Raw genomic sequence first — 27,333 nt, forward strand, 5'->3', positions numbered from 1 at the left:
AGTCATTTTATAATTCTGATCAATCATTGTATTTTTTTTCTATATCACATTATATTCCAGATAAATGGGGCATAAGGATTTCCAACTTACTTAAGGATTTAAATATTTTTTACATAATGTTGTTGTATAAGTCATTCCCCATTAATAAAAACCTCAAATATAATAAAAGCTCTTCCTCTAAACCATTGTGCCAAAGTGAAGCCATTTGAATAGGAAGTATGCAAAATGTGGAATGATTGACACTCACAAAGGCTGTCACACTTTAAAAAAAACTACTTAGCATGAGAAAAGTCTACTTCCTTTTAAACTGCTAAAACTGAATCATTTTGAAATTGTTGGTTAGAAAATGGGAGAAGGTAACTGAGGGTAAAAGTTCATCCGACAGGCTTGTTGAGACCATTAAGGAGGAGAAACCAGTGGGGGGAAAAAAAATAAAAAAAACTGAGAATGTGCCTTTTTATGGATCGTTTTTACATGGATGGACAAAAACCTCTCAGCTGCAAAAAAAAAAAATCTCACTAAAATAATCCCCTTTCATGCAAACAGTGCTGAATTATAGTCCAATAAGCAGCTTTTGTTGTCACAAGTAAGAGCTGTAAAAACATTTTGTGATTATGCAAAAAAAGTCTACTTTTCCTTTTACACATTCTGGCATTCACAGAAAAGAACGGAGACTGTGAAACTGACAGTGAGCTGTGTTTCTGTTTTTTTTGTTTTTTGTTTTTTTTTAAATCAAAGTAGGGACTGACACAATTTTGCCTTGCAGAAAAGATATTCTTAACCCTTTAATTAACTAACTATAATCATTACAGTAGCAGGAAGTACCTCTCAAGCAGCTTACAGGAATACTTGACCCTTGGAAGCTGTTACTTAGTTATAGTAAAGTATATTATTAACCTGTGATGTTCAGTGTGTTTTGAGAATTCAATTTTTCATTTGTTTGTTGTGTCTATTTTTCCTGAACCTGACTCATCTGTAGTGCAGCATACTAATTTAAAATGTGTGTTTCCTTGGCTCGGTTGTTTCTCCAACCTACAAGAGCAACACCAGACCTTTTGGAATCGCTGACAAAAATTGGAGATGTGGGCGGCAATTCCAAGGTCTATCCTGATGTTTACCGTAGATTGCTCATATTTTTCTTCTCAAATTAACCTCTTGAACCCAGACGTTTCCCCACAGCAGCATCCACATTACAAAACGCTTTCCAATACTGTTGAAAATATATATTACTTCTGCTTGCACCACCACTTCCTTGCTATTATGCTATATGATTGTTATTTTGTGTGAAAAATTCAAACCTTATATAAGCAGCATTACAAATAATAGTAAACTGCAGATATATTTATATCATGTTTGGCATGATATAATGTTCTCTAAATATGGCAATTGAGCTTACACTCAGTAATGCAAGGGAAATCACCAATCATTGTTTTTTAAACTATAACACATACAGAAAGTCTGATATTTGCACTTAAATTAGTCCAGGGTTGCTGCACACTTTTTGAAATCAGACTTAATGCTTTTTAAGACCTTTTTAAGACCTCGACAAGAAAATGTAATATCCTTTCCACAGCAAAACAAATGCACATTAAGGCTGAGCTTCATGTTTGAGACCAATTTGACAATATTAATAGGGAAATTTTTCTGGATAATTTTGTATCTCCATAAAACAATCATATGTAAAATCACATAAAGTAATAAAATTAATGGCAAATGCAATGAACTGTGTCCCACTGTTATGCTTGCAGATGAAACTCTGTTTAAAAAAAAGCATTTTAATTTAAAATTTTAATTTGTATGGAATTGTTCATTTTGACAACACTCTGTAAAACAATACGGCTACTCTGATCGTTCTCGCACTCAGCGAGTCGGCTGTAGTTAATTCTCCTCATTAAGACACATACACATTACAGTATATCTACCTTTCATCCACAGTCCATTAAATCTGTAAACTCCAGCTAAGCGGTCACCAAGTTAAAACTCCTCTCCTTCGTGTCACATGTTGGCCGCCGTGGCTCTGTACTAAAAACATTATTATCCAGATTCTAGCAACTATCAGAAATAAGAGAGAACCTTGTGTCTCCTCTGAATCCCCCTGGCTAACTGTCTTTAGCAGAGCATCATCTGTACTGTTTTGTGTACTTCTTTAATCCTGTTACCTTTGTCTGAGCAGGTGACCTGTGGAGAACCAATCAAAACATTACCAGAAAAAGAAAAGAAAGAGCTGGACTGGAGTGAGTCACGACTGAAGACCAAACCATATTTAAATCAGTGAATCCTGTGGGGAGATATTTCTCATGCAACTAGGCATCACCTCAAAATTTAAGACCCACTATAATTAAAAATAACACTTTTTTAAGGCATTTTATGACCTTAAATTCTGAAAATCTTATTTAAGACTTTTTAAGACCATGGGAACCCCGTTTGTCCCTCTTACAGATATTCACAAGACAATGAGGTTTATGGACACGACAAGCCTGAATGTCCAAAGCTACGCAGACAGCAGAAGGACCTCAGCCTCAACTCATTGTCATGCATTACTTCCTCTCTCTCCTTTACTCTCTCCATGCCGTTATTGAACAGGGGCAGGTGAGTGGCGGCTGATTACCAAACATCTTCTCCTACCTTTGATCTCCTGAGGTGTGGGGCTCTAATCCATCTTGCAGCACGGGAGGCTGTCTGATCTGGGTGGTTGTGGTAGCCACTTAGCGTCTCCTCATCTCACATACACATATAGTATGTGGCCCCGGCTCTCACACGTGTGTGTACTCACACACACACACGCACAGTCTGGACTCTGCACGCTGGGCTTCTGCAAACAGACACTGTAAGAGAAGAGGAGAAAGACAGGAAATCTGAGTTAGAAAACACACATGAAATTCTGTAGAAACAATCAATTTCAAAACGACCTCCTTAAGCGAGTGCATGAGAAACCAAAAGACGTATAGAGATTTGTCCTGCTAAAACTCCTGATAGTAAGCTATACATTTTCAATAGCAACTTTAGAACAATAGTATTGCTTTTAAATCATATTTCTGTCCAGGTGTCAGCCTCTGCAGTCTTATTGCTGATGCTGAGGACAGCCATTTATAACAACATACTCTATGTTTGGAATCTGCACTGTAAACCACAGTTTCAAAGTTCACGGTCCCGTTTTGCTGATGGTCTTGTTTTACTGTTTGTCCCTTACTCAGCTAGATACCCTTCCTCTTTATATAGCATATCCAACATTTTTCATCCTGTCACTGCTCATACTTTGAACTGCCTCTGAGACTCATCAGCATTCAAAACAAGGCCTAGTGCACAATATTGCAGGGCAATTTCCACGGTAAATGAGAAAGTAAATGTCACTTACAAGATGAGCATTAATCTCATGTCATTGCATTTTAATGGCACCCTCACTCAGAGGAGAATTAAACTTCTCCCAAGAGATCAACCAAATCACTTAGCACCACGGTGAAATCAAACCCAAACATCACAGCAGATGCAGAACCTGACGTGTCAATAACTGTATGAACATATGCTGCATGTTTGCAAGAACACGCAAGCACAAACACACACACACTGATTGTCACACTGTCACTCTCCTGACTATTATCATGCCCTCTAAAATTACCTACTTTAAACTTTATGATCAAAGATTTAAAAAAGGTGGGAAGTTTGTGTACAAGGTATCAAAATATCATTTACTAACCAAAAAAGAAAGAACACGAGAGAGAAAGGGAGAGAGAGTAATAGAAAGCATGCACATATGGACAAATAGAGAGAGGTGAAACTGACGCTCCTGTTTGGTAATAATTCAATGTAAGTGTATGGAACTAGACAGTAGACTGGAGGATGTTGAGTGGGTGTGCCATGCGCATCACTCCAGCATGAAATGGATTTAAGAATGAAGGGCTACAAGCGCAACACATTGGCTGCACCACTTTTCGCTGGGATTGATTTTTTTTTTTTGCAAAAACAAATACTTGTTCTATCACAATCATTTGAATCACACAGAGGCTTTAAGTCCTCTGAGAAACTGATTAAACAAAGTATGTACTTTAGGAATGAAAAACATTTGATGAATAATTCTTAATCAAAACACTATGGCTACAAACAAAACATAGTTCATTGATATTCAGGTCTTGCATTTGGACGTCTAGGCAAACCACATGCTATTTTATTGTCAATAAACAAATTCTGAGCCCCATGATTTCTAGTTTTGGTGGTTTGTGTTCTCATTATATTTGTCTGACTCCTTTGTCCACCGACTGCAAAACAGATTAATACAGCTGCTTTGTACTGGTAACGGGAAAATGGAGATACTGGTAGAACTGCTACCAAGTTGGATTTGTCCTGAAAGTCCTCCAATGGCTCACGTACTTTTACAGAGATGAATCAACTGTTGCGTTCAAAGCACTGTATTATTCAGCCACTTGTCTGTAATTACTTGCAATATGTGTTAAAGAATGGATGTATCTAGCTTGAGACAATTTACAGTAGGAACAGAATACAAGGTTAGATCAAATGAATATTTGAAGCACTTGGAGGGGATGAATAATAATAAGGGAACTTTTGAAGTGCTGACATATGTAAAGTCCCCTACCCACTCATTCCATTTTTCTCCCTGCATTAAAGCTTCAGGCTGCTGTATACACGCCAAACGTACAGATTCCATTTCCTGTCAAACACTAACCAGAGGTCTAAAATCCCCATTGAACTTCCTGCCCTTAGCATTAAAAAAGCACCATAACTTTTACAAGCCTGAAGTACAGCCTCAACATGTCAAATAAATTCTGCTGTTGCTCTTAAACGTCATCATCTGGAGCTATTTCACATAATTTAGACTCTGATTGGAATATTAAGATCTAAAAAAGCAGAAAAAGTGAATCATTTTCTGAATGCAGGATATGCAGAAATTTCTGGTTAGCTTCTTGGTAGCCAATTTGTATGCTGAATTTAATATATTCAATATGATTTAAAAATTCCTATTGGCTATTAATCCAGTGATTAAATCCTAGGTGCTGAACTGTCTGAATGTTTGCAAACAGTAACACCATGACCTATGCATATAATTATGTACGGTAAGAGAAATATGCAATTATGTTTTGGTTGGAACATGTATCCTTGTAAGGTGAAGTGAAAAAACACAGTCTGACTAGCTGCAAGGCACATTTTAATATATACACAACTACCACACCGCAAACGCTACAATTTGAAAAGACCTTATAAAATTGTTCTCATGTATTTTGGACCATCTGCAAGGAGAAATGATTACCCTCAGGCTTCAGTTTCTCTGCAAACTCACACCTCAAACTCAACAGAAATTTGGTTTGTAGTAATTGTAAAAATAATGAGAAGTCAAAGATTTGTGCCTAATGTTCATGTATGTTTCAGTACCAGTTGTTAACTCCTTACTGAGCACTGTGACACTGATGAAATCTGATGATGATGGCACACAAAATGTTAACTTAACAAGCTGTGCAAACAACTCACACGGCAGCTATGGAGTAAATGAATTTGTGAGTGTATCTATAAGATACACATTAGCTAATGACCACCGGCTGATTCCAAAAAAACACTTTTTGTAATGAAATGAAGGGAAAAAAAACTCCCAACTTCTCTCTGAAAACCCAAAGTCAATACATTTTCATTTACCAATCATAAGGTTATTATCTCTGCCTAAGGCTGTTGATGTTTGTTTTTTAGCAGGAAAAATCAAAAACTTGTGAAAAGACTTCAGACTGCTTTGGCCGGGATCTGGATCCAGGATTTTTCTTAAAGGATCTCACACTAGTATCCCGTTATTGTCCATCACTAAGTAAAGTTAGATGCAGATCAGAATTTCCTAAACATTTTTTATTACTAAAACAATATATTAGAGGACTGAGCAGAGACGTGTATGCTCATTGTGCTTGTTCTCAATCTCAACATCTCATTTTTAAGCGTGTTGCTGACCGAGAAAGCAGAACACGGATCTGTTCAGTAGCACAGTCATATATTTGCTTCTCTGTGTCAAAAACAAGCCTTGAAGCTGATCTGAATGTCCTCCAGGATACTGATACCACCTCAGGCTGCTTACCCTCTTTCCAGGCAACTGATGAGAAAAAAAAGCATAGGGCATAGCATACACTGTCTATTAGTAACATATTTCCACTGATAATTAAAAACTGTTTTTAATTAACGGTTAAAAACAAGAAGTGAGAACGCGTGCTTATTTGTGCTGTTTTTCATGGCTGTCAATGCTGCAGTGACTAGATTCATGAGTTTGTGTGTGTATACTGTATGTGTGTTTATACTGTATGTATGTATGTATGTTTGTGCTTATTTACATGTGTGTGTATGTGGATGCAAATTAAAGTGTGCTCATAAATTTTGCTTTTACTTCATGAATAAAATCCATCAGCACTTAGACAGGATAGATTTTTTTATCACACTCTTCTACTTAATTGCCTCTGCAAAGCGAGAACAAGTAAAAGAAAACGTCTCTTGAAGCAACTTGATAAAACGCTGTCCTAAAGCAGCTTTATGTTGATTTACTCCTGTAACATGTGTTGTACTATTGTGAGCACTGCAACAGTACATGACATATGCAGATTGATATTTCACCATGAAATCAATGTAATATGGAAAGGGCAGGAGAGCAGTATGGATTTTTCTGTTTTTTCTTTGGCATGGCCATCAATCCCTATAGATAATCTGGGAAAAGGGACAAACGGGGAGAACGAGCAAGACAGCTGCTATGAGCTGCTGCAGCTGAGGTGATGGGTTAGGAAGGTTTTGATTTATTTGCCCTTTGTAGTACAGAATAGCAACCCTCTACTCCATCACGTTTTCTGTAGGAAATGTATTTGCCATGACTGTAAATTCACGTAAAAAATGTAACTGGAAGATTTCAGGACTTCCACATCCAGTAAAAGATTACCTTCTAAATACGTTGCATTTGACAGCAACACATTACCGATGGTTCCAAAATTAGTTGAGATGTTCATGATATGAGCCAGGGAGCTGCAGCTCTTCATCACCATGTGTCACCCATGTCAGGCAAAAGAAGTGTCCAATGTTGCATTAACAGTAAAGACTGATTTAGTATCTCAGTGGTTATACGTGTATAATTTGCCTGGATTTTTTCAAAAAAATTTAAAGCTACTGTTTTGCTATTTAGCTGTTCCATAACTGTCAAGTATTTACTGCCATACTACACTTGACTTGATATTATCGATTCAAACCCGCTCAGATAATTAATGCAAACTAATTAAACAAAATATAACCTCACACAACTTTTTGATAATTTTTTGAGTAAGAATATTTCTGAGGAAAATCAATGGAGGAAAATGTTCCTTTTGTAAACTTTCCGTTTTGGGTGTGTTGGTGTTTCGTCTAACGTAAGGTAAGGTAAAAGTTGAGTCTTAAAGTTCATTCTTGACTTTGGAAACAACAGTTGACAAATTAATTTCAAGGTCCAATTGGAAGCTATTCTGGACCTTTCAATTATGTCACATGATTTTCATCAGCAGATGGAGTTTACAATTTGAAAAATTTCATGACACTTAGCAAACTGTATCTGCTGATGAAGATCACGTGATATGATCGTAAGCTCCAGAACAGCTATGAAATGGGTCACAAAGCTGGGTTCAAAATGTGAAGTTGAGCTGAAACCGAGGCCATAAATTTGTGGACGGCAGATTCTCTGTTTGGTCTATTTGGCTGAGAGCTCTGCCCACTAGAGGGCACTGCTCAAAAACAAAGGTCGAATTTGAAAAAGAAAAGTTGGCGAATGTTGCATATCACGATTACATTTCTTGTTTTCTAATGTTTATGTCTTGGTCTGTCAGTCAGCTTGTGTTCAGCCCTGCCATCACTCCGCTGCCGTTCTTAATACTGAACTCTGTAGCTTTGCCTCCAGTTATGAAGGAATATAGCTTCCTATCAGTCTGTGCCATGACCCCAATTGGAGAGCCATATTCAATGCAACACACAAGAGAGATGAGAGGCAGCAGTGAGCTGCCCAGGCAGGCTGCAGGGGACCGATAAAGCTTTTAGAATTCACGAGCTGTCATCACACTGTCCCTGATACTAACCCACCCCGCTCCTCCTCCATCCACCCTCAGGTGGCAAAGGGACATTAGGTGAAAAGTTGTATACAGTGACACCACAAATATGCAGGCTTGAGGAAACAGATCCTAACCATTTTCTCTACCTAGTGGTCATCAAATATTATATTCAGACAGGCAAATAGATTTCATCAGAACAAAGCTCTATTGTTTATTAATCTTGCCGCAGAACCATTTTTGTTCACATTTTCGCTAACAAAATAAAGTATTTTTTGTTTAAACCACTGCAGAAAAAATGCAGCTTGTCAAACAAAGAGATAATGGACAGGTAAGGAAAGAAAAAGCAGGCAGACAGCAGCGGAGTACAAGTGGGAAGTGGGTGACAGACAGTGAGCTAAACTAAAAATGGAAGCGTTTTCAGGTGGTCTAAAGAAAACTGGGTGAGACTAGAAACCAGTTTGTCTGGTTTTCATGATCAGCAGTGCCACCATACATCCTATGAATACTACATTTTCATTTTGGCAAGATACACTTGACCTGATTCATTAAAGGCGTTATGTCCTTCTGTGACCAGTCAGTGGGAAATATGATTGACAAGTATGACCTTACTGCAGAGTCAAGTCCCAGTCATAGGATGACGTATGCATTCTAATGGCATAAATATGCAGGTGTAAGTAGACATTTATGTGCAAACTTTTGCAGAAATAATTTAATCTAGATTATGCGAGAATCATGGGTGCGGGCTACCACAAACACTGAGTTACTACACTATGCGGAAAAACGCATAGGCGCCTTGAAGAGGAAGAGCTTCCTTACCAACAGCAATGCCATGGAAAACGCACTCACAAGAGTAGAATCCTAATATAGGATTTTTTTTTTTTTTTGCCATTTTTGCCTTTATTTGACAGTGAAGAGAGACAGGAAACAGAGGTAGCGAGAGGGGTGTGACATGCAGCAATCACCTGCAGCATGAATCAAATCATTGACGTTGTGGTTATGTGGTATGTATAATAACCAACAGGCTACTGGGGTGCCCCACATGTGAGTTTTTTTAATCATCAAAATCATTTTAATTTTGCTTTAATCCATTCTGAAACAGCACAAACATAAAAAGATACACAACATCTGTCTCTTTAGGACAGAGATCACATGCTCCATGCTTGATTTCCTGTCTTTGTAGCATTTGGAAGCTACACATCTTGATGACAAACACAACTGTAACAGTTACTGATTATATGAGGTCAGCATCTCAGGGTTAGACCTTGCAGTAAAAGGACAGTAACCAATCAGAGCTTGCTAGCTAGACGTGATGGACTGTGAATGTAAGGAAAAAATGATGGAAAGATTAAATGCATGGACAGGCAAGGAATGCATGAGTGCGAGGGAAAGAAATACAGTAAGATTGAAGGTAGAGATGTGAGACTAATAGACTGAAAGAGGCAGAGAAAGAAAAAGATGAACTGGAAGAGAGAATAGAAGAGTAGGAGTGAGGGAGGTGGTGGGGGGGGGGGGGGGCATATTAGGAGCTAGAGAGGTTGAGTAAATTAGGCTGCAGTGCCCAACGTGGCGGACTGCCACGTTGGGCACTGCAGGACAGAACAGACTCATTTAGGCGTCTGCAGTCGACGCTGCTGAATGGCAATAGTGCTTCCTCTGCTGCTGGTTTCAGGGACGTGCCTGGAGTGTAGAGTAGCCTTCTTCCTGTGGCCTGAGGCCTTAAATCAGTTCTGCACTAGACACACCAACGAGCAGCTGCACACACACACACACACACACACACACACACACACTCTCCCACTGTTTCTCTCTCTCACTCTTTCTCATGGCCAACAGAGATGCACCAATTTGCTCACTGTGACCCCAGGGTGAGACTTGAGAAGACAATATTGACCTTGAACTTGACAACGTTCAAGACAGAAAAAGAAAAAAATACAAAAACAGATTTGGTAATGGAACAGCATGGGTCACCAGCCAATGGGGAGCCTTAGAAAGACATTCAGATATGACAGCGCTCAAGAGGAGTTAGGAGGTTTCTCACAAGGCTCTGAAACTGATGCAATGCGATGGACATTCAAGAAACTGATGAGGTAGGCCTGAGGTGTACTGTCCTTCCAGAAGGGAAGGATTTCAGACAGACTTCTTCGATCCAGACAGCCTGCAAGCGATATTGAGCAATGGCAAGTGCAGGCATCCATACTGCTGGTGTGTCCTTGCCTACATCTCCTGGGTGGCCAGAATTACAAAAGCAACATGACTTTGAATCCTGTTTAACCTTACCTGAGGATGCCAGGTGTTCTTGTGTCCTACCGTTGTTCATGTCCATTTATAATGCATGACCTGGAGTACAATATTCTTCCCAGAGGGTACACAGGTATATGCATAATTTACCACAGATTCCATGAAAGCAGACAGCACACAGCACTAACTCTGAGAAATGTGTTTTGTCAGTGGAAATCTTGCTAATGACAATGCTGCAGCTGCTGCTGCAAAAAGCTCAATGTGACGATGCTAACTTTCATATATCAACAAGATTCAAATTGCTTTAGTGTCAATCACTCAAGTAAAAACATAGACAGTTGAGTTATGAACACTACACAAAACCAATCTTGTTTTATAAAACGGAAATTGACTTGTTTGGACACATCAAGTTCCTGTCCTCAGAAATTGAACGACAATATTTCTTTCTCGTCATGTCATCCTAAGGTTTAGTCTGACAGAGTATTTACTGTCCTTTACATCCAGAATTTTTCTGACCACAGAGCATCTTTTTTTTTTGGAAACTCCTCTTGGACAACATGTTTGTAGAATAAAACCAAACTGTAATGTGCTGATAAGAGAAATTGTCTCCATCTTCCTGTTTAAGCCAAGACGTAGTAGCACATTTACAGTGAGTGCTACATTCAGTGGCTAGACTGCTCACTAAGACTCCAGAGCTTTCTTACATCACCCCCGTGCTGGCTTCACTACACTGGCTCCCTGTCAAATTTAGGATTGAATTCAAAATCCTACTCATTACTTTTACCCAAGCTTTCGCTGTCCTGGCCCCCAAGCTATGGAACAGTCTCTCTCTAGGGGTCAGGTCAGCAAACTCTGTTGAGTGTTTTAAATCTTATCTTAAGACCTACCTTTTCTCAAAAGGGATTTTAAGGATACTTTCAAGCCCCCATTTGTTGGGAGTTTTGTTCAGTTCCATTGTGTTCAGTTCTGTTTTTATTTTTTAAATAACTTTGAATGAGGTGTGCAGCATATTCTTTCATTGTTGCATATTTGTACTTGCACTTTGTAACCCTGGTTTTGAAAAGTGCATTCTTCTTCTTCCTCTGAAGGCTGAGCCATGACGCTCTTGGCTGCATGTATGTGAATGTGCACAGACATTCCGAGTTATATGCACAGTTTTTCTTCTCCGTTTTCGAACCCAGCGACTAACAGCTGGAGTTGGCTCAACCAATAAATAGGACCTTTGCAGAGGCATAATTCCAGCTTTACATACATCATATAAAATCTTTTATTTACGATCGTTTGTCACGCCCAAAGATACCCAGAGCAGAATTTTGCATATTACATATACATGTAATACACATATAACATCCACTCCCACATACACAATAACTTAACTACAGTATATTGGCTCAAGGGCCAAAAGGGTATCAACCCATTATGTCAAAAAAGAAATGGTGTAAACAACAATGCCAAATAATAAAATGCATTGATGCTCTGTTATGTCTAATACACAGGACATCTATTACAATTCTATTAACTCTATTAAAGTCTTTTTTTCAGATTTTTTATTTGTATTTTGTGACCTAGAACTTGTCACAATCATTCAAAAGATTAGTTTGTCAGTTTGAGTGGTTCCGGCCAAAAGAAAATTTTGTTCTTCCCTACAAACATTTTTAGATGTTTGGAAATGTTCTATTAATTATATTATGTTCATAATATTGATAAACTATTTATTTATAGTTGAGTATGCACGGATGATAAAGAATACTTCAATAGTTATGCAGAGTATATTTCATTATCTTCCTCCTCTCTTCCTCCCAGCTTCATCTCTCCTCTCATAAACTGTGATTCATTAGCGTCTTTGTGTGCCCTAAGCTAATTTACACACTCCTGTGATTATTATGAGCCGCGTGCACTCAGCGCTTCATAAAGTATCCATCCCTCTATTGATCTAAGTCTGTCTCCATATTAAAGTCTTCAGGTGCTTCCAGTTTTGCTTTGCTGTCTGTTTCCTTTTCAACCTGTTTGCCTATCACAGACAGTCTGACACACGCAGACAACAACACACTAATGGCTCTTTGATGAGATGCTTGACCATGAAGACGGGCTGACATTGAGGAAGAGCCTTGAGAGAGCCACGCTAAGGGGGGCCGGTGGCTGCGGTGAATTCTAAGTTTAATTTATGAATAGATAAAAAGTGTGAGTAATGCCAAAAAGCTCTTACATTGGATTAAATATAATGTTGTAAATCAAATCAACACACTTTCATGAACTCACACTCAAACACAGAACACACACACACATGTGGCAGCTCAAGGGCAGAACTCAAATACTCTAAGCAGTCATAATTTCATCCTTATAAAGATTTTAATTCTATACCTGATGTGTAATTTACACTTTCAATCAATTTCATATTTCTGAGGAAATGCACACACAGTACGATATTTGTTTTCAATGTTTTGAGGAAGTCACATCATCAACTTGCAGTATGTATACAACAAGCTTGTAACAAAGGGCTCTTCGTTGCTAGTGAGTGACGGATTTGGCCTTGTAAATATTGCACAACTGGGTCTCTATTAATTGTACTTTTAAACAAACAACTTTACGATGCACTTCAATAATGGCACTTTGCACTTTGGCAGCGATATTTGCACTTTATTGGCAAGGTTTTCACATTTTGTATCAAATATTTATTGGCTCTATTTATTCAATATTTATAGCATATTTATTGAATAATTTAGACCATGATTGATTAATTGTGTTGTCTTCTGGCATATATTATTTATTGTAATTATGTTTGTGTGTTTACTCTGGGGGTAAATAGCAGTAAGTAGGTCATGTAAATAGTGTGTGTTAAATTATATTCTGTATACATTGTCTATGGTAATTAGCCATGTGATGATATTTTTGAGAACACCTGTTAATGGAAGCATCCAATCTAGTAGACCAGTGATACAGTATAACAGGCTCCAGTTTCCATCTGTCTGTGTTGCTGGTCAGGTCTCCTTATCTGTAATGCTGCCATGTCTGTGCTGTTATAATTGTTTTTGGTGGTTGGTGAAAGAACACATTCTTTTGGTACACCTTACCATCACCTTTGCATCTCTTTTTACTGCATCATTCAGCCGCTAAATGGTCATGCTAATGAAGCTTAACAACTTGATGAATCATATAAAGTATTTGCATGATGGCAAAGATAGACACATCCAATTTCGACTGTTTTGACACATGTACAGTAAACCTATATAATGGAGAAATACATAGTGCATGAAAACATTGACATTTTAAACAAAAGCTAAATACAGGCAGGCATTTATAGAATTAAATCAAATATTTCCTCCAACTCTCTGCAAACATTGCAGAGAAATCAATGATCACTGTGAAGAAACACCAACATAGAGGCTTTAGGGCGTAATATTTCATCTATTCATTTCATTTCATTAAATTTTTATGAACCTTATCTTTTTGGTAAAATTGTCTTCTCACTACCACAAACCATCATCTTAATTATGATTTGAACCTGCAGGCTGATTTTATGGCCTAATCTTTGCTAAAATCAATAGCGTTGATGAAGTGTGTTCATGAAAATGTGTTTTTTTAATGGCAATTATGCATCTGTTGTTTTGCTCCACTGATGATCCTACATCCATGACTTTGATCCATTATGTACATGTGTTCACAAGTTACTTAAGGCTGTTAACAATTTTAATCTGCATGTGACCTTGAGATCCTCTGATGTGATGGAGAGTAGAGAATAAAGGCTTGTTTCTCTCTCTATGACTTTTATAACAAGTACACACACTTGAATGTACAAACTTATTGATCCATGATCCGCAAGTGGTGTACTTTATTGTATAATAAAGCTCAGTTCAAAAAAGATAAAATACTGCAGACAGAGGTACGCATCAGCAGGTCAATTTATGCTATGTTTCTACTGATCAAGGCTTTCTTTCCATGTAAACATCAAACGTTTCCTTCAAAAGACAGTCCCTACTGACTGGTTGTTGCTATAAAATAAGGTGGAACAAAGATTCCTATAAAGGCTCAATAGCACACTGCAAAAAGCATCCACAAGTCATTTGTTCTCAGAGTCAGGTTTCATGAAATATATGCTTAAAATTCAACTCGTGTAGTAAGATACTGTATTTCCACATGTTCTTTTGTTAACAAGAAAGGTAAAACCAATTCAGCTGTTTGGATATGGCGTCACTATTATGTGCTGAAGGAGACGATTCACCGTATCTGTACTTGCATAAACACGACTCAAACTCAACTTTATGCAAATGAGTTTTTCTAGCGCAACGCACCAGGCTCACGAAACTCAGATCAAACTGTCAAACTAGGCAGTGCTGATCAAATATGAATTAAGATTCTGTTACTGCATTGCTTATTTCTTGCCTCAAATGTTTTAAGAAACATATTTCAGTGTTCTGTTTAACTGTAATATGAGAAAGTTTTTGACCAGGCCGCCATTTTTTCCTGCTTGAAAACGGTCAAGCCAAAACCAAGCACCATCCAACTCACAGTACGTCATCCACCAACCAGAGCATTTAGAGGTCCGGTGCAGATGCACCCTCGTGGGAGGCGGTCTGCATGCAGCATTACTGTCAATTTCTGCATGTTACATGCACAGTGTTTTCCATATATTCATTCTGCAACAGCGCACTGCTGCTGCAAAATTATGAATGCTGCTGCTAAAATGTCACATGATCGTTAATATTAATAGGCTACTAATGTATACTGTGCAAGCATGATAACACCCTACGATACCGTGGAACTGTTTGTTTTCCTCCGTTGCAGCTTCAGCCACTTGAAGCCATGGCGGGTTTATTTTAACCACTTTGTGGCTGTTAATAGGCTTCCACTAGTGGGGACAACTGAGTCATTTAGTATTGAGTAGCTGCTGGTGCCAATATCTGAGATGAATGTTTTCCTACATAATACAGCTACACATTGCACACTTAGCCTAAAGTAGGCATATATTAATAAAGTCAATAAAAGAAGAAAACAACACCTGATTAAAAACATTCTTGTAACATGTTTTTGGTATTAAAAATAGATACAATAGTCTTACTCCACTGGAAGTGTTTTCTGAATGATTAACGATTTTCTGACTCAGCAATAGTTGAATGACACAACTCAATGACTTATAGATGTAGATCTTTTGCAGTCCCCGTAAGAGAGAGTGAGGCAAACATTATCCTGGTTTCTGACCTCTGAATCATCACCCATGTCAATAGGTTTCGTAAAGGGTCCACTGATGGCTGTTTTGACCAATCAGAGCTTAGGAGCAGGGATTAAGAATGAGTATGTCATCCTCCTACATAGGTAGCTAGAATCCTTCCTACATTCTTGTAAAATAGTGAGTGAGACTGACACAGCTGCACAAGTTGTTTTAAGTTGATCTACAGAAATAGCTCTTAAATTTACATTTTTCTGATCAATGTGATTAATGTTAATGGTGCCTTGCAACCAATATCACTGGTGCTAACTGAAAATTACATAGTTATTGCTTTCTCTGTCCTTCTGCCTTCCTTGATCCTTTCCTCCTTTACAACATCCTCTCCTTCCACATCCATGCTTCTCATTTCATCTTCTTATATATCTCTTTCTATCCCGCCCACCCTTTGATGACTCCAATCCTCCCTCAGCCTCCCCACTAATTTGATCATCTCAATTGCGTATTGTCTGGCAGCAATTGATTTACCTCTTGCAAAATGAAGTCTGAATTCACGAGAGGAGCCTATGATGTGGAGCTCAGAATTGGCATAAAGCATGCTGGTGCCTTAGACACAAACAAACAAAAAATAATGCCTAAAGACACATTAGATTTCCTGAGTTCATTTCCTATTTTATCTACTTGAAACTAACACCCTTTTATTGATGCACCTGAAACATAAATGAGGGCTACAGGCCAGGAAATTTGTATGGGTGAACCATGGACCAAGAAATTTGTGTAGTAACGGATAAAACACAATACACAGTTAATGAATGTTTCATTTTACACGACAAATACTTCTTAACATCTCTTAAAGGTGCGCCGCTGATTCCATCGACAATGAAGTAGCTGTGTTTAATATCCACAGTCCAATAGACTCCTGACAAAGGCTGAACAGAAAAAGAGCAATAACATGGTGCCAGGCATGAATGATGAATCTGATTGTGTGATAAGTTTGTGATGTGCGCATAAGGGATATCCATTGAATTTTAAAACCTGTGGATATATACAAGAGCATAGTTCTAGAGAACAAAATTAGAAGAAAATAGAGAATAGGCACACCTATTTGGAGGGGATGTTTGTGGACAGAATTGACAAGAATTAACAAGTCTGCTGGAGGCGGGACTCCATGCTGTCACACCTAACCAGTTACCTAAGAGGTTAAAACTAAGAAGTAGGAAGTTTGGGAGATATTTCATTGTTTCCCTATATGTGATATCTTAATCCAAAACACTTTGACTACAAACAGCTGACAAATATAAACCTACAAAATTTTACTGAAATAAATTTGGCTAGTAGCCTGGAGAATGTCCGCATAGCAGCTTGTGGCAGCTTTGAATCTTTTTTCAAATTTTTCCTCTCAACAACATTATTTTAGAGAGAAAAACAAGCATGTCTGGTCCAAGCAACATGGGAATGGGCATGACAATATCACAATCAATGCTTAAGACACCTTTAGATGCCAGGCTTGTAGCTGGTATGCACTGATATTTCTGTGTAATCTGACGTGAGAGGAATGTGCTTTTCATTTGCTTTCCTAGCTAGAGTGTGGTTGTCTCCATTGATCACCTCCTCCCTGAGATAGCCAGTCATCTCTGTCTCTGCGCTCCAGGGGTAGAGCTGATTTGAGGCCTCAATCAGATCAGCCACACGCTGGGCCACCAAGTGATTTCACCCCAGGCCACACAGTGATTTCACTATCATGGTTTGCTTAGCCGCTTTCCTCTCCTCCTGCTCATCTCCCCTCCTAGGAAGAACAGGGTCATCTGAGCCAGCTGTTTTCTTGGCCTATAACTCCGCTATGTATTCCTCAGAGTGACATGAAGATAGAAACAAAGCTCTTCAGTCTGGGAGTTTTACTGTCATATTTTTGCATTAAGCTGCAACAGAATTTCCTCTTTAACAATTCTTGTTAACATCATCATTTGCCATGCTAAGTACGCTCCCTCTCAAATGATTGCCTTCCTGAAGGCACTGGTGGGCATAGTATCAGTGATGATATAGACCATCTTGTCTGCAATAAACCTTAATTGATTCTATCTGTGTAAATCAGTAATTTACTAGCAAGTAGCTTACATTTTCTAAGTCACTGTAAAACACCTTTGTTAACAAATCCAAATGTAATTTCGATCACCACCTCCCTAACAATCACACCGATCCATAAATGGAGGTGATGTTTTTCAGCAGGGTTACCATAAAATTTAAGTGGTACTTCTCCTATTTGAGTTTATTATACAACATATGCCCAATTTAGTGAACATTTTCTCTGTTAAAATAGTTTCACGTGAAAGTAGCTCCAGTACCTCAGCAGTGAACACATCAACATGCCAGCTGCACCTTTTCTGCTGCTATGATGAGCTGTTGTAGGCGGTGACGTTTACTGTGCACCCTCAGTACAGCAGGACATCTGAAAACACCTGTTATTACTGTAACACATGGCATGTGTCACATGCCCAGCACAGAGCCTGAGGGCATCACTTGTTGTGTCTTCAAACACAGATGATTTCCCCGTACACTTTGTAAACAGCATAAAATCAAATCCACAAAACATGAATCAAGTCCTCCTCTGCAGAGTGAAACAGCAGTGTTTGGTTCTTCAGAGCCCTACTTTAGTGATTAAAGGGGATGACACCCAGAGAGAGACAGCCATCACACTCCGAGCCTGTTCCCCCAGCAACAACCGCCCCCTCCCCTCCCTTGTCTCCTCTGCTCTTCTTTCTTCTGTTACAGCCGTTGCGACTAGTCAGTGACTTGAATTTAATCAGCCTTCATCCAAACCGAGAGGTGGCCCCAAGCAACAGTGGTTGAGTGGGGAATTTGTGAACGAGGAACATGGTCTGATTTCTAATTATGAACGCAGGGCAAGACAGACAGTGCTAACATTGTTGTAATGGTCAACCTCATCTAGGGTGTGTGTGTGTGTGTGTATGTGAGAGAGACAGAGAGAGAGAGAGAAACTGCCAAGTGGGGTGAGGCCAAGGCAAGTTCATCTTAAATTCAAAGTGTTGATGAAGGAAGAAATCAAACCAAGTAACTGGAACCGTTATCATCTCCCCCCATTTAACAGACTATTATCTCACTCTGAACACAACATACTGCCCAGCATATAAAGGCAAATCAATGCAACAGTCTTCATCATATTCATTACTTTGGAGTGTCTGCAACACCAGACACTCCCTCTGTGTTATTTCTTCTCTTTAGCCTCTCATGAAATGATGATAATGGCCAATGCTGTATACAACAACATCTCAAAATGTGGATCCCATATGTTCCTAAAATATTTCACTTTACTTTGACAGTGTTAAGTAAGTTATATATATTTTTCTTGAAGATTAAAGGCATGGAAATTCATAAGAAAGCTTTCAAAATCAATCACAAACTACAACTTCCAAGGCAGTGTTCATTAGATGGTGTTTTTCTTTTCAACTTGTCTGAAGACTCCAACAATCCACCCACACAGAAAAAATGTAAATACCCACACCGAAAAAGAGAACAACCTGCACGCTTATACCAAAAAATTAACATAAACATTTGAATAAACATGATAAAAGCAAATCTTCCCTCAGCAAATCCACCACAGTAATTGCATTGAACGAGATAATGGCGCTCCGCCTTTTTCATCCTGTTTCAAATTTTTAGAGAATCTCTGAAAAATTTTTCCAACCTCGGATGTGGAGGCGTTCTGCTGACTGCCCCACAAATGAAATTCATTGGAATCTCCACCTCTCCAAGTCTTTCACAGCCACTCCATCACGTTATATGTGATAAATGGTCCTGCTCTCCAGAACAAATAATTCTTTTGCCTGAAATGTCCTATGTTTCATTCCTGCATTTGCATAAGCTCAAGTAGATGGATGCCATTATTGAAATAGGTCCATCACGGCTTTCTGTTATCAAAATAGAGGATGAGATTGCACAGTAACTTTTATCTTTCTTCAACATACACTCAGAGTTCCCTGTGATCAGCCAACTGCCTCCCGTAAGCTCTATGCAACCCTCCCCCCCAACCCCACATACTTAGACACACATAAACACACACACACACATTACAATCACCCTATTCTCGCATCCACAGTTGTTCTTGGCCATCCCACAAGGGCAAGATAATGTGTTAGACTAATAACTATGTTTGCATTGAACCACAATATATTTTACAGTGATGTACCCGCTGATCTTAAGCAGGATAATCTGTTGTATTTACAAGCTCTGACAGTTTTAATTCTCTGTGAAAAACATTATGGAACATGTTTTCCATCATGTGTTGTTGTTTGTTTCATGGTTGTGTTAATGTGCCCTCATCAATTCAATACTACATAATCTGGAATCAATAGAAAATCTGACATGTGGAAGATTGTTGACGCAGGGTGCTTATTCATCTCGGTGTGCGTTTGGTTGTCAAGTGTTTGTGAACATGTGAAGTAACGGAGTACTTAAGTTGCAGTACTTATACCATATTGATAAAGTTAACCCTCATGTTTGCCCTTGTGCTTTGTCAGCATAAACCTGCATTAGTTCACCTGTAATATTCTACTTCCTGTATGAAGGATAATATCCATTAGAGAAGCTTAAAATATAGAACCCAACCCTAACCCTTTCCCTAAAGAACACAATGTAGGCAGACCAGAAGTGCATTAGACATTTTCCTCTTCCTTATTTACATCGCGTCCAAACATTAAGCACTTTAATATTCAGAGGGCAGGTCAGATATTGCATTCAAAGCAGTCATCGCAACTTTCTGTCTCACCCACACATACTTGGCTCTCTCCTATACTCTCCTCACTTTCATTGTGTCATTCATACTCTCTCTGTACTTAAAGTGCCCATTAATATCTATAATATTGGATACCATCCAATCTGCTGCCACTGGAACAGGATTGAACTATAGACTGCAGCACTGCACTCATATTCAGAGAGCGTGTAGTAATATTTTCGATTACTAGAGAGGCGCTGGCTGCCATCTTGAGATTAAAAATTATGGCATCATAAACAAGGCCTGTGCAATATTTTGGCAATAATCTTAGTGCTATTCAATCCAACTAATGATTTCTTGATGATAACCTTATACTAAGCAGTTTCTCTGACAGATTGTTTAAACATAAAGTTGTGTTTGAATATAAACTACACAGTATTATTATGTATACAAAATATGTTTCTTAATTAATGACAATTAATAATGCATTAGATTTCTTTAGGTAAAGATATTATTTTACTTGTGTAACTGCTGAAATGACAAAAAAAAGATAGCCTTCCTTTGCCATAGATGCAATGGTAGTTTCATTGTGTCGATCCATCTTCAAACAGACATGTACAAACACTCTATACAGTGTTAATGAGGAGATGACCAGCGTTGATAACATACAAGATCTGTACCTGTTTCTCAACAAATGGAGGTTGGTGGCAAAGCAGAGTGACAAGTTGATTAAGGGGAAGGTAAATTAAATCGCCTCCAGGTTGTATGCAAGCCGTAATGAATATTCTGCAGGAAGGGTAGACACTTGTTACTACATACTCATAGAAAAAAGTACCACACACACGAGCCTACACAGACAAACACAAGCCCACACACTCAATCTCTTCACCCCTATGTGCCTCCAAAACAAATATTTCATCACAGCAATGGCCCCACCACGAAGAACACCTGACTAAATACAACAACACAAAAGCATCCAATTGCATACTGCAGCTAAAGCAAACACCACATTCCTCCAAGATTTTGTCTTGACATATTTCAGGTCCTGTTTTGTTTACCCGGAGAGCCGCTTCCACTTTGCAGAGCCATTAACTGACGTCACAGTGGAGAGAAGAAAAGAAGGGAACAACAGCTGTCCAGCCTGCCAGAGAACGAAACTAAAATGGCTTATAATGCAGGTGAAACTGCAAGAAGTCATTTACACACAACCGGTGTGTGTGTGTGTGTGTGTGTGTGTGTGTGTGTGTGTGTGTGTGTGTGTGTGTGTGTGTGTGCGTGTGTGACAATTTTAAAGGAAGAAAATCATAACTGCAGAAATACTGAAAAGGAACACAAAGATATGAATAGGAAAGACAATATAGATGATAAACAACATACACTTCCAGACAATTTACTTTCCATTAGGAATGATTAAATGTCTTGCTAAACCTTTACAATGCTTAGGACGTGATGGGAATAACCGAATGCATATTATATCTTCACTGACTGCAATTCAATTCAGTGCATAACAATGTAATTATAACCATTTGTGATAATTGAGCACAATGACCTTCTACGATACCTGGAATCATTGTTTCTCATATTGTGCTGTGCCTTGACACCTCACCAGTCCAGAGTCCTCCATTTGAGATGTGTCCTTGCCAATCTTGCATGTTTTTCTATGACTATTTGAAACGATAACTATTATGCAGACTTTGACAGGAAAGAAGACGTCAGAAGGATGAAGGTACAGCAGAAATCACAAGTCACCATCACAAAATATAAAAGTTGACCTTGAAGCCCAATTGAGGAGTGTTCAATGTGTTTCGCTGGGCTGAATAGAAATCTACTTGTAAGCTCTGGTCAGAGCTGCAGTGATTCATTCTGCATCATACATTTGAGAGCAATTTACAGCAATGTCGCTCCGGCCTAAAGACATAAAATTATAGGTCTACAAGTGTATACTTGTTTGACAAGTGTGACATGTGGAGGTGTTTTCTTCATAATCAGTGCTGCAACAAACATGTTTTTCATTCTGAATGATACTTGGCTTATAAGGTTTTGTGACATATATTGTAAGGAGGCACTTGATCTATGCCGACTGTATGTCTGTGTTTGCAGATGAGCAATAAAGCAGATTATTAAACAAATCTTTTACTCTTTCAAACTAAGGTTTTAAATCATGCAGATCATTTTACGGCCTCTGCATTCAAAAATTAGATAAGAGATTCAAACAGCGACAAAAATATTTAGAAATAAGCTTTTAAACACACTATATCAAAATCTTTACATGTGAGGTAGAGGTTAGCTACAGCTACAACTCAACCAAACAGGACTTGACAAGTTAAATACTGCTAAAATATGTTTAATGCTCATTTAAAAAAAAAAAAAAACAAGCTAAATGTACACTAGAGTAAACATAAATTGTGAAGAAAGGCTAACATTTAGCAAGCCAAAGACATCCAGATATTTCACTCTGGAGTCGACAGACTAAACCAAGGATGAAACAACAGTGAATAATGAACATACATTTAATAGCAAGCCAGAAATTGAAGACAGGAACGTTGCACCGTTTCTGTCAGATGCATGAGCAGCCACTTTTTTGTTAATATGTTAATCGTTAACATTTTGTTTGTCAGTCAGTTAAATGCTGATTGCTCTGAGGTTGCTTATATATTTATTACTATTCCTATTCTATTTAAACTCTTTTGAGTGCACAAACTGAAGGAACTGGTGGGATTACATTTCACTGTGATTTTACTTTATATGATTCCATGTGACAAATAAACTTGATTGATTGATTGACTGATTGGTCAAAAATTCATTAGTGCTTAAAATAATAAATGTACGATGTACGTCTGGCCTTCCTTATGACACTCATTTATCTACGTTACTCTTATTTTCTGTTATTTTCTATTCGTATACTTATTAAACAGATTCATATTCTCCTTGCATCATACAATACAGGCAGGGATGTCTATGGTGTGAAAAATACTCTCATTCTCCTGAAAAAGGAGGTATTTAAATGGACAGGCTTACGCTCCTACTGCTAGAAATGGTCAAAGTCAATAAACACTCTCATCTACTAAACTCGGTAGTCCACCTTAAAGCAGCAGGTAACACAGGGAAAGAAAGAGGAAAAAAAGAGCAAGCTGCGGGTGACATGAAAATGTTATCAAAAGAGCAGGAGGATAACATTCACATTGTAAAAGCATTTACTAACAAATATGCCATAAACACCCCCTGTGTGTTCTAATAAGTAGTACCATCTTAATCTCAGTGTGTTTACCATCTTGTGTTTATTTTTTACCTAACGCAAGCACCAATGAGGTGTGAAGGACTGAATTGTGATATGTCCCACTGTTCCACTCACACAACACAAAAAAAGTAATCTCTTCTCCATTTTTGCGTAGCATTATAGTTTTACAACAGAATATGGAGTTTATGCTAAGTAAATGCTACAGAAAAACTAAATCAAAGCAGTCACGCCCCTTGTCAAATAATCTCCAACCATGGAGAGATTTTGCAGGTTAATCTCAACCATGACGACTTCTTTTTGTTTTTATACTTCAAGCGCAGTCTGGATGAAACTTTATGACAGCCATGGTGCAATAACTGTTCACAGAAAAATAAGTGTTATGATGATTTTAAGTGTATTTTGGTTATTGTATTCACAGCACTCAGAATGGTGGCTGCCCAGGGAACAGATAATGGTTGGTAATGAGTGAAGCACTTATGTGTAGAACTGAAGGAAAATGGAATAAGACCAAGCTGTGAGTGCAATATTAAAAAATGAGTAATATGCATACAGTATCTACATACTGTATTTTCTTTGCAAAATCACTCGTTTAAACCCCATTATGTGATGTCCAGATGCTTTAGCTATGTTTATTTCTCTTGTAACTTTTTGAGAGACTAATGATACTTTTATGTACTTTTCCTATGTTCCGCTGTTTGCTTGGATGCCACTGCTGTCAAAGCCAAAAAAAAAAAAAAAGGAAAGTAGAGGACACTCAAGTTTTCATCAAAGTACTTAATGTATTGATTAATTGTTCTCAGAGTTTGACATTGATGAACTAATGCAAATGAATTGGCTGACCTCTGGCTCTTCTAACTCAATGGTCAAATTAACTTCTTGGATATTTTTCCATTGCATAATAAAAAGTTACAACAATGAGTCTGAGCCAGGTCCATCTGTGCCATTCACTCATCTATCGTGCCTCTTCTCTTTCAAAAACGGGCCCTTTTCTCATTCTTTGTACAACCTTCTGTCAGCTGCTCTGTCGTGTTTGCCTGTGCAGTGACTATGTTTGGCCCTTACAAAAGCCACATTTACACAATTTGGCATCATTTACCGTGGGCAAACATCCTCAAGGGTTCTTACATTGCTTTGCTTTCTCCTCTCGCACTGTCTTCATGTATTTGGGTTTGTGTACACCTACACGGAAGAGACAATAGTCATATAGAAATTACTATTACTAATACTAAAAATTACTTTTATCCACTGTAAATTGCTGTATAGCAGTTTCTTCATGCTGAAGCAATAGACATTTCAAACAATTTCAACAAATAATGTTGTGTAGGGACAACAGTTGCTATATGCCAAACAATAGTTGCTATGTGCTAATGAACAGGAAATACTCGAACAAAAGTTATAAATTGGTCTGTTATTGCTGGATATTGTAAACAGGTCGCAGGAGAACAGTAATATGGTGCATTTCCGGAGCTTTACCCGCTTTATCAAAAAGTGTGCATTTCCTTTTGAAAATAGTTCCTAATGGTGACTATATTAAAGGAGAAACAATTACATAAATATTCAGGTCAAAGCCTCTATGGAGTTATGACTGATGGTGCCATTATCACCAGTTAAATGCTTCTCCTCTATGATCAAACACAGATCAGATTCCTGAACTGCACTCCTTCGTTACACAGTAAAGCCCGTGAAACGTTGTTTCCTTTAACCCTTTGTGCCAGGGGGATGTAATTTGCATCAAAATTTGTAGCCCTTAATCTCAAGAACTCTTGTATAGCTACAGTTCATCCATGCGTATCCATGACTGGCAGGCTGATACGGAACAATTGAAATCAGAATCAGCAAAACAATAATAGTGAAAATGTCTGCATTTTGTTTATTTGGCACTTTCAATAAATTTTTTGAGATGACTAAGGCTCAGAATGTTCCATCAACATGATTCTTATATCACTGGAACCCTGACAATCACCCCTATCCATTAATATATTGAAATGTGTGCTGTACTGAAAACTTTTGGACATAAAGACAAAAGATTACTTTAATTTCAATTAACATTTTTATTTTTCTTTCCAATAAAAAAGTCTCCTAGAGCATGTTTACTACTACTCACATGCAAAATGATATATTCAGTATTTCTGAATAGCCCAACTTGTCCTGAAAAAAACAAAAACAACAACGGCATTCCTGGGTGACGTATATAGTGACTATCGCATAAGCCTATAAATGAGGGAAAATTAAAAACATCCTCGGGTTCAAAGGGTGTGAATGTTTAGCTAAAGCAATGATTCCAATCTAAAGTCAGTTATGATGATTCATCTGAAGAGAAATATTTATTATCATGAATGAAATCTGTTTATGGTGCAACAGCATTAAAAAACTAAATTGCAACATCTCTCACTGTGGACAGATTTTATTAAAACTACCATCTATGCAAATCATAGTCCATCTCGAAACTGTTGACAGTGTGTTCAGAACATTGTATTTAGAAAAAGATGTTACCATTACTTTTGATTGTAATTTTTCAATGTTTTTTGTAATGTGGTGCTTCTCAGAAAAGAATTTTGCAATAATGAGGAGATGCTTTTGTTTCACTACAAAAGCATCTCCTCTGTCTTTTTCTTTCTCTACAGATCTCTCTTTCTGGCAAGCGCTCTGAAGCAGGTAAATAAATGTGCGCCACTTTGTAGAGCACACGAACATGAGCATGTAATTTACCGCTGCTGTTCAGTGGGACGGAGAAGGCATGTCAAGAGTGGAGAATCCGAGTCAAGCAGTTTTGAGATGGATAAGTGTGACAAGTCAAATGAAATGGAAGAAAAACATTGGCCTGTGTTGTGCAAACATGACAAGTGAACCTTTGCAGGTCAATGAAGTAAAAGATTAAAGATTCCAAGCAAGCACTGAAATGTTTAAAATATGGACTGACTGATGGATCAATTGAAAAGGATTAAATCAGTTTATTGACACCTGAAATTTATGTTCCCTTGTATCAAAAAGGTCAAAAAGGACACTACTGGTTTACAGTCAGAGGGATCTTCAGATAGTTCAGAATAAAATATTTCCAATAATAACAGTAGAGAGTAAAATAGGGAAGGAACACAAAAGAGAAAGAGCCGCTGGTTATGCTGCAGATCAGTCCCTCCAAGTAATTAAAATGAAAAAAAAAGGGAAAGCGCAGAATTTAATAAGTATTAATGAGCTCTAACTGTACTCTATATTTTCTTTTGAGTCATCCAGAATTCTGAATGACTGAGATACTGCTTTCTTATAAGCTGAGAGCGGAGCATCTATAATAATATTGCATCTCTCCTCAGATGTATGTATACTGAATAATGTTTGTAGGGAAAAGAATATATATCTTACAGCGCAGTAAAAAAATCAAGTGTCCATCAGGTGTTTTTGAACAGTGTATAGTACATGTGTGTGTGGCTGCTGTACAGTCAATGTTCTGTACCTGCATGTTTCTGTCCCTCCCCTGGGTCCCATCTCAATGATCCAGTAACAAGCCATCTGTCATTGTCATTGTAATTAATCTGGTGCTATTTAGTGGATAATGAGATGCTGTCGTGGGTTTTGTGCAGCTTCACTTCCCAGAGACTTGTTTCCTGTCTCCGTCAGAGCAAGGAAAAGAAGGAGGGGAGGAGGTGGGAGAGAAAGGAAGCGATAGAGCCGTTCTGCAGCATGGTAGCTGCTGGTGTCGGTGTGCAGATGGTTGGGATATTTACTCACCAACATTCACCTGCTCTGAGAGTGCTGCTCATCACTTGAAAATCAAGCGCTCATGACATGAGTGCTTAAAGCAATCAACAACAAAGAGGGTTTATGTCTTAGGAGGCATATATCTACTTGTCTTCCATCCACATAGGACATGTCATCTGTGAAAGGTGCCACGATGGTTTCAAATTATGTGGGAAGGTATTAAATGTACCATAAGTAT

The 27,333-nt window shown here is 38.2% G+C and overlaps 1 protein-coding gene across 1 annotated transcript in view; it reads right to left on the reverse strand.

Annotated features, from left to right (window-relative positions):
- The window catches only part of grik4 (glutamate receptor, ionotropic, kainate 4), a 303,754-nt gene that overhangs the window by 218,055 nt on the left and 58,366 nt on the right, over nucleotides 1–27,333 (reverse strand). Inside the window, exon 2 of the mRNA XM_042413663.1 lies at nucleotides 2,626–2,825. The gene's annotated coding sequence lies outside the window, so the exon portion shown is untranslated. The remainder of the gene's footprint in view (nucleotides 1–2,625; nucleotides 2,826–27,333) is intronic.

The sequence above is a fragment of the Thunnus maccoyii genome, chromosome 6 (genome assembly GCF_910596095.1).
Source record: "Thunnus maccoyii chromosome 6, fThuMac1.1, whole genome shotgun sequence".
Taxonomy (NCBI): domain Eukaryota; kingdom Metazoa; phylum Chordata; class Actinopteri; order Scombriformes; family Scombridae; genus Thunnus; species Thunnus maccoyii.